Here is a 12,746-nt window from a genome sequence, read left to right as displayed (position 1 = left end):
TGAACACTTCACTTTTGTGCTTCATAAAATAAATCCACACCTTCCTAGTGTAGTCATCAATAAACATCACATAATAATGGCATCCACCAATAGAAGCAGCTTTGGTTGTCCAAACATCTGAATGGATCACTTCCAAAGGTCTTCTGCTCACCTTAGCATTTTTGGGAAATGCATGTCTGGCCTGCTTACCCATTTGGCATGCTTCACATACCTTTTGCATTCCCTCAACTCTGAATTTAGGCAAACCTGCAACAATGTTTTTCGTTTGCATAGATTTCAGCCTTTGTATATTCACGTGCCCAATGCGCTTGTGCCATATCTCAATATCTGCAATGACACCTCTCCCATGCGCAAACATAGCAGCTTTCACCTCAGGCATATCAACATCCAAGGTGAACATTCTGCCATTTTTGTTGCCTTTCGCAACCAAGCGGCACTTATTTTTCAAGTCCTCAACAAAGCATCCATCAGGATTAAATCTAACCTGCAGACCTTGCTCAACCATCTGGCCAACTGAAACCAGGTTCTTAGTGATTTTTGGAACATGAAGTACATCTACCAAGTACTTCGTTTTGCCATCCTGCATAGCCAATGGCACTTTACCAACCTGCGTAATTGGGTGCGCAGTATCATCACCTGTTTCAACATAACCTGGCTTATCCAAATTTCTAACATCATGAAACCACTCACCATGACTGGTCATGTGGTTAGAGGCACCTAAATCAACATACCAAACATCATTGCAAGCTGCAGCATCTCCTGACATGGAGTTAACCATATGCTGCATCACAAAAAGGTGCTCATTTCTGTCGTCACCATGCCCACTTGATGATGCATAGTTGCTTTGCCGCAACTTCCCACTTTTGATGTCATTCTGCTTTTTATAGCATGTATTCTCCTTGTGTCCAGGCTTTCCACAATAATAGCATTCTGTGCTGCTATTTACTTGCTGGTTCCTTTGCCATGAACCACGGCCTCTTTGGCTCCCCCTGCCTCTAGAACTACCACGTCCTCCTCCATAGGACTGGTTTTCCTGTTGTTGCTGTTGGTTCTGATTTCCTGCACGGCCACCAAAACGGCCTCTTCCTCTACCCCTGCCTCTACCTATATTCGAGTAGAAAGTAGTCTCTTGAGAAGTTGAGGTGGCTGAACCACCATTCCTTTGCTCTTCACTCAGCAAGAGAGCAATAAGTTCCTGAAAATCAGGAAATGTTTCACGGACTCCTATGGATGTCCGAAACTGTGCATAATCTTTCCCAAGACCATTCAAGGTCACAGACACTAAGTCCTCATCATCAACAGGTGCTCTAATGGAGGCAAGAGAATCTGCAAGGCCTTTCACCTTCAAGGAATACTCATTATATTCAGATTTTTCCTTTGCACATTGTGCAACTCCTGCTTTAGCTGCATCTTTCGTGCTTTGGTATTTGTGCTATACAGCTTGGGCCAATGTATCCCATGCCTCCTTAGGCGTCTCTACATCCTGTATATGCACAATCATAGAATCTGAAATGCTAACAGATAGCCAATACAGGCATTTTCTGGCTTTTTCATGCCATTCTTTAAAGGCCTTCAATTCAGCAGGAGTGGGAGCAGCACCCAAAACTGGTTCTGCAGTTTCACCACTGATGTACTCCCAAACTCCCTTTCCCATAAGGAAGTTTGTCATCCTGAACTTCCATGCTTGGAAGTTGTTCTTGTCAAGCTTCTCACTGACAATGGTAGATAGATTCTCAGACATTTTACAAATCACGAATTGCAACAGCAACCTGTAAACACAGCAAATGCCTCACAAGGGCAAATAGCAAAACTTCTGCAAAAAGCCTCACAGGGGCAGATCTGCAACACGGACGAAAGTGGTATTTCACCACACAGTCACTTCCTAGTGACGATTTTGCATCAACAGGCAACAGGCATGAATCTGCAACTCCTAATATCTCTGCACATAGGCATACGATGCAATTTCTGTCGCACCTTTCCACCGACTAGCCGCGCGCAGTGGTCGCACAACGAAAAACAGGGCCTTTTTTTGAGTGCCTACGAAGAACTTCCGCCTTCAAAACGGGCCCCGAAACGGCCTCAAATCAAAAAAATAAAGTCACCGAGGGCTTCGCCTAGTCCCGCAACATATACTGCGCTCTCGCCACACCGCAAAGGGCCTCTCAATCTGAAACAGTGCACTCCTGCACTTCTGGCTGTGCTACCTGCAGAGATTTGCTCCCAAACTCGAAATAGGAAAGCAACACTGGTCCTCTTACCAGGACACCACAAACTTGGCTTGCTTTCTTGAGCTCCTTACCATGAACAAGGCTCTGATACCATGTAAAGAATAAGGGAGAGAGATAGGAGACTCAAGTTCATCTTTCTTCACAACACACAAAAGAGAGAGGACACAAGGTTGGAGGGTGAAGCCTTTCTTCACTTTTGCACACAACAACCATACAATAGAAGAGGGAAATACCCTATATGTCAAACCCTAGAATACGTGGTTCATATGTGAACCCAAACCAAAAACATACGTGGTAGTCTAACTACACCACGAGTACAACTAACATAGGCGGTGACATAAATGATAGTCATCCAGGAGATATATCGGGGGTAGAGCTTGATATCTCAACAAATTCATTACAGGAAATGAAGAAGAACCTGCTCTTTCTAATGTTCCCAGTCAACAGGAAATGCAGGCATTCAAAGGATGGCATGAGAGAGCCAGGAAAGTTATGTACTGGCTGTCTATCAGTATTTCGGACTCCATGATTGTGCATATTCAGGATGCAAATACGCCAAAGGAGGCATGGGATACTTTGGCAAAAATGTATAGCACAAATACGCAAGCCAGGAAAATGCAACTCAAACAGGAGTTGCACAATGTGTAGAGAGAGAATTTGAGCATAAATGACTACCACATGAAAGTGAAGAAAATTGTAGATGCACTTGCTTCCATTGGGTCGCCAGTGGATGATGACGATTTGGTTTCTGTGACCTTGAATGGTCTAGGAAAGGATTATGCACAGTTCCGGACATCCATTGCCGTCCGTGAAAAATTTCTTGATTTTGAGGAGCTGATTGCTCTTCTAATTTCTGAAGAGCAGAGAAATGGTGGTGCATCTTCTTCAGCAGGAACTTCAAAAGAAACTGTTTCTACTCAAATGCTGGCAGAGGTAGAGGCAGAGGTAGAGGAGGCCGATCTGCAGGCCGTGGTAGAAATCAGAATATGTAGCAAACGCAAGAAAACCAGTCCTATGCAGGAGGACATGGTAACTCTAGAGGCAGGGGGAGCCAAAGAGGCCGTGGTGGATGGCAGAGAAGCCAAAATGCAAACAGCAATATTGAATGCTACTATTGTGGCAAAATGGGTCATATGGCTAAGGACTGCTACAAAAAGCAGAATGACATTATGAATGGAAAATTGCAGCAAGGCAATTATGCATCTTCTAGCAGGCAGGGTGATGACAGAAATGAGCATCTATTTATGGTGCAGCATATGACCAATTCTGTGACAAGTGCAGAAGAACAAAATGATGTGTGGTATGTTGACTCAGGTGCGTCAAACCACATGACAGATCATGCAGAATGGATGCAAGAGATGCAAGGAAAATGGAAAAGCCAGGATTTGTGGAGACTGGTGATGATACTGCACATCCTATTGTGCAAATTGGCAAAATTCCTTTGTCCATGCAGGATGGGAAAAAGAAATACTTGTCTGATGTATTTCATGTCCCGAACATCACCAAGAACCTGGTTTCTGTTGGTCAGATGGTTGAGCAGGGCTTGCAGGTCAGATTTAATCCTCATGGATGCTTTGTTGAGGATATGAAAAATAATGGTCGCTTGATAGCAAAAGGAAAGAAGAAGGGCAGGATGTTTACGTTGGATGCAAACATGCCTGAATGAGTGCAGCAATGTTTGCACATGGGACCGGTGTAGTTGCAGATATTGATATCTGGCACAAATGCATTGGTCATGTTAATATACAGCGACTTAAATCAATGCAAGCCCAAAATATTGTTGCAGGATTGCCTAAATTCAAGGTTGCAGAAATGCACAAGGTCTGTGAAGCCTGTCAATTTGGGAAACAGGCAAGGAAACCTTTTCCTAGGCATGTTCAAGAGAGTAAAAAGCCATTGGAATTAATCCACTCTGATGTGTGGACTACAAAAGCTGCATCTATTGGAGGCTGTCACTATTTTGTCACATTTATTGATGACTTCAGCAGAAAACTGTGGGTGTATTTTATGAAAAAGAAAAGTGAAGTGTTTGGGCACTTCAAAGCTTTCAAAGCTATGGTTGAAAAAGAAACAGGCCTGCAAATAAAATGCCTAAGGTCAGATGGAGGGGGAGAGTACCTCTCAAATGAGTTTGCAAGGTTCTTGCAGGAGCATGGTATAAAGCAACAATATTCATGCAGTCATACCCCACAGCAAAATGGAATTGCAGAAAGGAAAAATAGGCATATTGGAGAGGTATCTCGGGCTATGCTAAATGAAAAAGATCTACCAGATTATTATTGGGCTGAAGTAGTTGCTACAGCAGTTTATATAATGAACAGGACTCCCACTGCAGCAATACATGGCATGACGCCAGAGGAGATGTATACTGGTAGGAAACCAGATATTTCTCATTTGAAAATTTTTGGTTGCATTGCCTATGTCCATGTGCTAGATGAGTTGAGGTCCAAGTTGGATCCAAAAGCTGAGAAGTGCGTCTTTATTGGTTATTCTCTGCAGCAGAAAGGGTATAGATGCTATAACCCTTCTACTCGTAAGTTTACAGTGAGCAGAGATGTTGTTTTTTATGAGATGAGCAGCTGGAATAAACCAGCAAATGTGATGATTGATGTAGATGCACAAAATGGTAATGCTGCACAGAATTCACAGCAGCAATCACAAAATATCAATGGACCTGCAGTGTCCTCTAGCAGTGGTTCACATACTTCGCCATGGACAGGTAGATTGAGATCAAGAGAATCTCCTCAAAGCAATGCAGATAGTGGTACGCAGGTATCACGAAAAGGAAAAGAGAAGGTAGATCAGCCCATGTTTGATGTGAATGCAGGTCACTCTTATGTGGATGGTGAATCCAGTGGCTCGGAACAGAGCATTGATGATGAGTTGGGTATTCCTTCTGTTGTTACACCTCGAGTAAGGAAGACCAGGGATGTTTTGAGAGCACCTGGAAGTGAGCCTATTTTGCGCAGGTCTACCAGGGTTAGGTATCCTCTGGATATGCTGAAATATGATGGATTTACAGCCATTCACTATGCCTATATGGTCAAAGTAGTACAGGAACCAGAACCCACTTCTTTTGAGCAAGCCATGGGAAATGAAAAATGGGAGAAAGCCATGGATGAAGAAATGGATGCCTTGGATGCTAATGCTACATGAGAATTGGTGCCTTTACCTAAAGGCAAGAATGCAATTGGCTGTAAGTGGGTTTATAAGGTCAAGCACAATGCAGATGCTTCTGTGAATAGATACAAGGCAAGATTAGTTGTCAAGGGGTATGCACAGACACATGGCATTGATTATGAAGAAACTTTCAGCCCGGTTGCAAGGATGGCAACCGTAAGAGCAGCCATTACTATGGCTGCATCAAAGGGATGGTCTTTACATCAGATGGATGTAAAGAATGCCTTCTTGCATGGTGATTTGCAAGAAGAGGTCTTTATGGAGCAGCCAGCAGTTTGTTTGCAGGTTGAAGAAAGCCTTGTATGGCTTGAAGTAAGCACCTAGAGCATGGTCTGACAAGATAGGATAGTATCTTGTCACTATTGGCTTTCAGATTTCCAAGGCAGATTTCTCACTCTATGTGAGAAAAACAGAGAAAGGGATTATGCTTCTGGTCATTTATGTTGATGATTTGATCATCACAGGTGATAGTGATGAAGATATCCTTCATGTGAAAATGCTATTGAGACAGAATTTTGAGATGAAGGATTTGGGAGAGCTGCGTTATTTCTTGGGCATTGAGGTGATTAGATCACCAAGTGGGATACAGCTCTTGCAGAGGCAGTATGGACTGGACATGCTGTCCAAATATGGGATGATAGGCTGTAAGCCTATTTCAGTTCCTTTGGAGCAGAATGTGAAGCTGAGCATAGATGCAGGTGAGCTTCTGGAAGACCCTACTATGTACAGACACATAGTAGGAAGTTTGATTTACATGACTATTACCAGGCCAGATTTGAGCTATGCTATTGGGTTGGTAAGTCAGTTTATGCAGGCTCCAAGGAAACCACATTTGGATGCGGCTAGACGCATACTCAGGTATGTGAAGTCCACATTGTAGTATGGACTATTTTATGAGGCTGCGGTTCAGATACAATTGCATGGATACACTGATGCTGATTGGGCTGGTAGTATTTCTGATAGGCGATCTACCAGTGGATATGTGTTCTCTTTTGGGAGTGCTGCAGTCACTTGGAGCAGCAAGAAACAGCCTACAGTTGCCTTGTCGAGCACAGAGGCTGAGTACAGAGGTGCAACAATGGCTGCATGTGAGGTAGCTTGGTTGCATAAGCTACTCTATGATATGCATCAGTCTACAGATGGGCCGGTTGTCATTTATTGTGACAACATGAGCAGCATATACTTGGCAAAGAACCCAGTCTTCCATGCTAGAACAAAGCACATTGAGGTGCATTATCACTATGTGCGGGAGAAGGTTTTAGTAGGTCTTATTGATCTAGTTTATGTCAGCACAGAGGATCAGGTAGCTGACATATTCACGAAAGCATTGGGCGCAGAGAAGCAGCGCAAGTTCAGAGACCTGCTTGGTGTGTAGGAATTGGGATTGAGCTCGAGGGGGAGTGTTGATATATCGAGCTCCACTCGCGATATGCCAGGGTGACTGTTGTGCATTTATGTCACCGACTTGTTAGCTGGAGATGCGGTTGGTACACCGCCCACGAATAATAGCTGGATGACAGCTATCCTTATCTACACTAGTTCGTGGCTCAGTTAGTATGCCACCTTAGTTAGTTGAGTTTGGTTTGAGACCCACATATAGGGTTCTTCTATTTTCTTTGTACTAGAGTTCTTTTGGCTTTCACAACTAAGAAGAGGAAAACTGTTTTTAGCCTCCACCTTTGTGTGTATTCCCCCATTGTGCATGTGAGAAAGCCGCAAGTGAGACTCCTTCCCTCTCTCCCACTATCTTCACAATACGGGCTTATGTGATTGATGGGGAAAACAATCTACAGGCAGCAATTGTAAATGGGTGGAGGAGGGTGACAAAATATCTATAGAAGAAGCCCTCCTCTCCCTTGTTTATCATCTCTTCCACCATTAGGCCTCATGTTGCTGTAGCTCTAGTCTCCTCAAGCCTCTTCCATGAGCCTTCTCTCGCTCTTGTAGATATTCTCTTATGTAGACTCTTGAGTCCATCCCTCTCTAGTTCATTCTCTCTCTATGAGTAGTCTTGGAGCTTCCGCTCTCTCTTGTATGTATGAAACCTTTCCTCCTCGCTTGTCTTTCTGGTATATTGAGTGTATTTGAGTGGATTCTTACTCTCATGGCAATGAAAGTCACTTTTATCATTTTCCTTGAGTCTCCATTCCTATGTTCTTTTCTCTCTCTATTCAAGTCTCTAAAGTAGTTCTTGTTCGGCCACTCACTGTGCACACATGGTCCATCCACTTTCTGAGCCACCATGCAAGCTTCTTCCTCTCTTTTAGGCAAATTCGATGGGTATTGGATCGTTGATAATTGTGGAGCCTTCAGGGAGTAGTTTGCTTCGGCGAAATCTATAGGGGCAGATGGCAGTTAATATAGCAATTAGACCCCCTGTCAGTATTTGGCCTATAACTTTTTTCTCGATGGTCCTATTTTAATGAAACTTATATCAGCGTGAAGCTCTCTTTAAGAGTCTCCCTCTCATGTAATTATTTTTATCATTGGGTCTAAGACAAGAAGTTATGAGTCTCTGAGTATGACTCTTTATTTCTATGGCAGTTTTTACCCCTTTCAGTAAACTGTCCATATCTCTTCAACCGGTTATTTGTTTTCAACGAACTTATATCAGTATGAAGATCACTTCAAGACACATCCATGTATGTACTTTAATTTTTTATATCAGTTTTTTGGTGGAAGTTATAGACCTTTGTGTTTTCTAGCAGTTTGTAGAATGATTTTGAGCCATTTCTAGAGGCTTTTGTGAAGGAGGTGCCATGTTTCCCCCGAATTCACCCATCCAACCAAATCAGCCCCTTCAAGCCCTAGATACATTTCAGTTCATGTCATATTGAGCCAAAAGATCTTCTTCCAACAACGCATCACTCTTCTCTTTTGCACTGACCGGCTTGGTGAGATAATGGCCTCTGCAGATCCTTTTCTTCTTCTGATGCTGGACTACAACATCACTTGGGATGTTACCATATTCATTCTCCTCTAAGGAAAGCAAGTAGAAAGATATGTTGTGGTTTTCTTTGCATGAAAATATTTTCTTCATCTCTCTTTGCAAGTGATAAGGGTCTCTATTATTAAGATTGGGAAGAGCAGGAAGCTAAGAGGTGCGTGAAGTTTCATTACCCCCAATTTCATGTCACATGTTTTGGTGGAGACGCTAGGTACATTTGGTATTAGATTCATCCCACCTTATTAAATGGTCTTGGGTGTAGTTGATTGCATGTTATGCCTAGTAGAGGCATGTGTTTTCTGATGAGATAAAGAAGATGCCTGGAAGAGCTCCGTTAGAAGAGATTATAGCCCGTTTAAGAGAACTAGAAGATTGTGAAGGTGATGCTCATGGTTATGCATAATAAGTTGGTCTTGGTATACTAAGGCTCTGCGGTATCTTGTTTGGGATATTATTTGGATCTTGGTGTTTCCTTTTTGTGTTTCATCATGGTGAAGATTCCAGTGTTTTGAGGGACCCAAGGGGAAGACCCAGAGTCTTATCTTCGGGATTTTGTTTGAGGATGCCACCTTTCTGGACGGTCCATGAAGGATGGGTGGAGATTTTGCCTGATTTTCTTGAAGGTGTAGCCTTGACTTGGCATGAGGCCTTACCGGACTCTACCAAGGAGGACTGGGACCAAGTGGTGGTAGCAATGAAGCAGAGATTTGGGATAGTGGAGTTGCCAAATGCTTTGATGTTATAGTTGGACCGGTTTTATCAAGGAGAGGGTGAGATGGTCTCTGTGTTGGCAATCCGATATGAAACTTTATGGACTAAAAGGGCAGCTTTGCAAGCTGTGGCATCTGCATCATTAGCCCCTAAAAGTCTCTCAGGGATGGAGCACTTAAAAATGAGCAAATTTGTTATGACTTTGGAGCCTCGTCTTCACTCAAAATTAATGTGAGTAAAGATCCAACAACATACATGGAGGCACTTCGCATTGCGACCAAGAAAGAAGCTTCTCTAAAGATCGAATCCTCTTTTGTGTCTTCAACAGCTTCAACTTCTAAGGTGGAGGTAATGGGCACTCCTCAGGTACCAAATTCCTCTAAGTTAGATCATAATATCTCCCAATTGATGGCAGATTTTGCTTATTTGAAATTGCATTTGGTCAATGCACGACAACGTAGAGCACCAAAGAGTGAAGATAGGCCTCCAAATAAGAGTGGGGTCACTTGCTATGAATGTAATGAAAAAGGTCATTATCGCCCTGAGTGTCCTAGATTGAGAAAGAAAGAAGAAAAACAAGTATCCTTGTTAGAAGCTTCTTCAGGGGATGAGGAAAGAGAGGTAATGATGGCTAAACGGGGGCGTGGTAAAGCAAAAGAAGAAGAAGAAAGCAAGGAAGAAGTAGATGAGGAACATCAGGAAGAGGAACGCCATTGTAAGAAAAAGAAGGCATCTAGAAGGATATTGTATGGGATTGAGAGGATGAGTGGAATGGATCATTGTAAATACCATGTGTATGGAGTGTGTATGAATGATAAATACCTTGGTATGGGGTGAGAGTTATTTGTGTATGGGATATTATGGGGTTTTTAGAAAATAGGAAGAGTGAGTCATATAAAGAGGTGGGCTCATGTCCATGTGTTCCAATAATATAAGAGAGGCCATGTGCCAAGCGTGTGGAAGGCATGTGGAGGAGTGTGGAGTCAAGAGAAATCCTTCTAGAATTCCTATGTGGAATAAGGAGGATGTGGACATATGGAAAAGAGAGGGTCCCTATGGGCTCCATGTGGGAAGACTCTTGACTTTCTCAATATTTTAAGAGTCTTGAGCATCTTTTGATGGGACACATGGCAAGAGTAGCCAAAAAGAACATGGATGGTGACATACGGGCTTATGTGATTGATGGGGAAAAGAATCTACACGCAGCAATTGTAAATGGGTGAAGGAGGGTGACAAAATATCTATAAAAGGAGCCCTCCTCTCCCTTGTTCATCATCTCTTCCACCATTAGGCCTCATGTTTCTGTAGCTCTAGTCTCCTCAAGCCTCTTTGATGAGCCTTCTCTCCCTCTTGTAGATATTCTCTTATGTAGATTCTTGAGTCCATCTCTCTGTATGAGTAGTCTTGGAGCCTTTGCTCTCTCTTGTATGTATGAAACCTTTCCTCCTCGCTTGTCTTTCTAGTATATTGAGTGTATTTGAGTGGAGTCTTACTCTCATGGCAATGAAAGTCACTTCTTATCATTTTCCTTGAGTCTCCATTCCTATGTTCTTTTCTCTCTCTATTCAAGTCTATAAAGTAGTCCTTGTTCGGCCGCTCATTGTGCACACATGGTCCATCTGTTTCCTCAGCCACCATGCAACCTTCTTCCTCTCTTTTAGGCGAATTCTAGGGGTATTGGATCATTGATAATTGTGGAGCCTTCAGGGAGTAGTTTTCTTAGGCGAAATTTGCATGGGTAGATGGCAGTTAATATAGCAGTTAGACCCCCTGTCAGTATTTGGCCTATAACTTTTTCCTCGGTGGTCCGATTTCAATGAAACTTATATCAACACGAAGCTCTTTTTAAGGGTCTCCCTCCATGTGATTAGTTTTTTGCATTGGGTCCAAGACAAGAAGTTGTGAGTCTCTATGTATGACTGTTTATTTCTATGGCAGTTTTTACCCCTTTCAGTAAACTGTCCATCTCTCTTCAACCGGTTATCTGTTTTCAACAAAACTTATATCACTACAAACCTCTATTCAAGGCACATCCTTCTATGTAATTTAATTTCTAATATCAATCCTTTGGTGGAAGTTATAGACCTTTGTGTTTTCTAGAAGTTTGTAGAATGATTTTGAGCCATTTCTAGAGGCTTCTGTAAAGGAGGTGCCATGTTTCCCCGGAATTTGCCCATCCAGCCAAATCAGCCCCTTCAAGCCCTAGATATATATTAGTTCATGTAATATTGAGCCAAAATATCTTCTTCCAACAACGCATCACTCTTCTCTTTGGCGCCAACTGGCTTGGTGAGATAATGGCCTTTGCGGATCCTTTTCTTCTCCCGATGTTGGACTACAACGTCACTTGGGATGCTACCATATTCATTATCCTCTAAGAGAAGCAAGGAGAAAGATATGTTGTGGTTTTCTTTGCATGAAAATAGTTTCTGCATCTCTCTTTGCAAGTGATAAGGGTCTCTATTTTTAAGATTGGGAAGAGCAGGAAGCTAAGAGGTGTGTGAAGTTTCATTACCCCCAACTTCATGTCACAGTACCTTCTTTTCCTCTCCTTTAATCCCAAAGGTGTTTCTTTCATCTTTTGCACTCGTTCTTCTACCTTCTCTCATTCCTTCTCTATGGCTCGTCAAACTTGATTGTATATAGATCTTTCCAAGCCTAATTTGGACTCAACTAGCTTACAGAGTGGCTCTTTTAATTTATGTCGCTCCAAGTCTAATGCATTTCGCTCCAAGTCCAATGCATTTTGCTCCAAGTCCAATGCTTTGGCTTTATCATAAAGATCCTGGTTCTTCCTTTAAAGATCCTGCATAGATTTATGCATTGCAACAATGGTGCTATTTCCTAAATGTGCTAGCATCTCTGCTTGCCCTTTGCGCATCTCGCTTGCTTGCATAGCCATTGACTGAGCATTGTTTAACCGATTGCAATAACCAAGCAACGCCGCATGTCCATTTTCAACAAACCAAACTAGCTCATGCATTGTATGGAAAGGAGGGCTCTTTTCATTGGCAAGATCTAAAGGATACAAGGATCCTTCTACCCAAATGTTGAGATGCTTCTTTCCTTGCAAACAAAGACTATGGATTTTGGAAGCTCCCCTCAATCCTAGACTACGTGTGCTTGCATATTCAGCCTCCAACTCTAAGTGAACTTGGTACTTGTTAGAGACATCCTCGAATGGTGCCATGACTAAAGGAGTGTAGAGAAGGAGAAGGTGTGGAGATGCAAGCTTGAAGGATTAGCAAAAACCCATTTTCTTCAAGAATCTTGAATACATTTGGAGGCTCTATATTGAATTCAACCTTGACAACACACTGCTTGTTGACGACACGCATTACAAGTCCATCCTAAATGACCCTGATTAGAATGAAGGAATGACCTCCATTTTATAGAAGGAGAGGATGGTGTAGGCACCTCCCCTATATCAATGGCAATCAGGACTGGCCTAAATCAAAGGAACCTTTCATGTGGGGGACTTTGGCTTACATCATCACTTAGGTCACACACTAGACACATCATAGCGCTTGATGTGCCTCTACAACACACACACACACACACACACACATGTGACTCCCCTAGATGCACACATGCACCATAGAGCAAGCCCTTGATCACACTTATCCCAACAACACACACACGTGTGCACGCATGCACACACACACACACGTGCACACGTG

The sequence above is a fragment of the Dipteris shenzhenensis genome, chromosome 27 (assembly GCF_047967505.1).
Source record: "Dipteris shenzhenensis isolate YYH24624 ecotype China chromosome 27, Dip_SZ_1.0, whole genome shotgun sequence".
NCBI lineage: Eukaryota > Viridiplantae > Streptophyta > Polypodiopsida > Gleicheniales > Dipteridaceae > Dipteris > Dipteris shenzhenensis.
The sequence above is the reverse complement of the archived record's forward strand: the minus strand, read 5'-3'. Positions refer to the sequence as shown.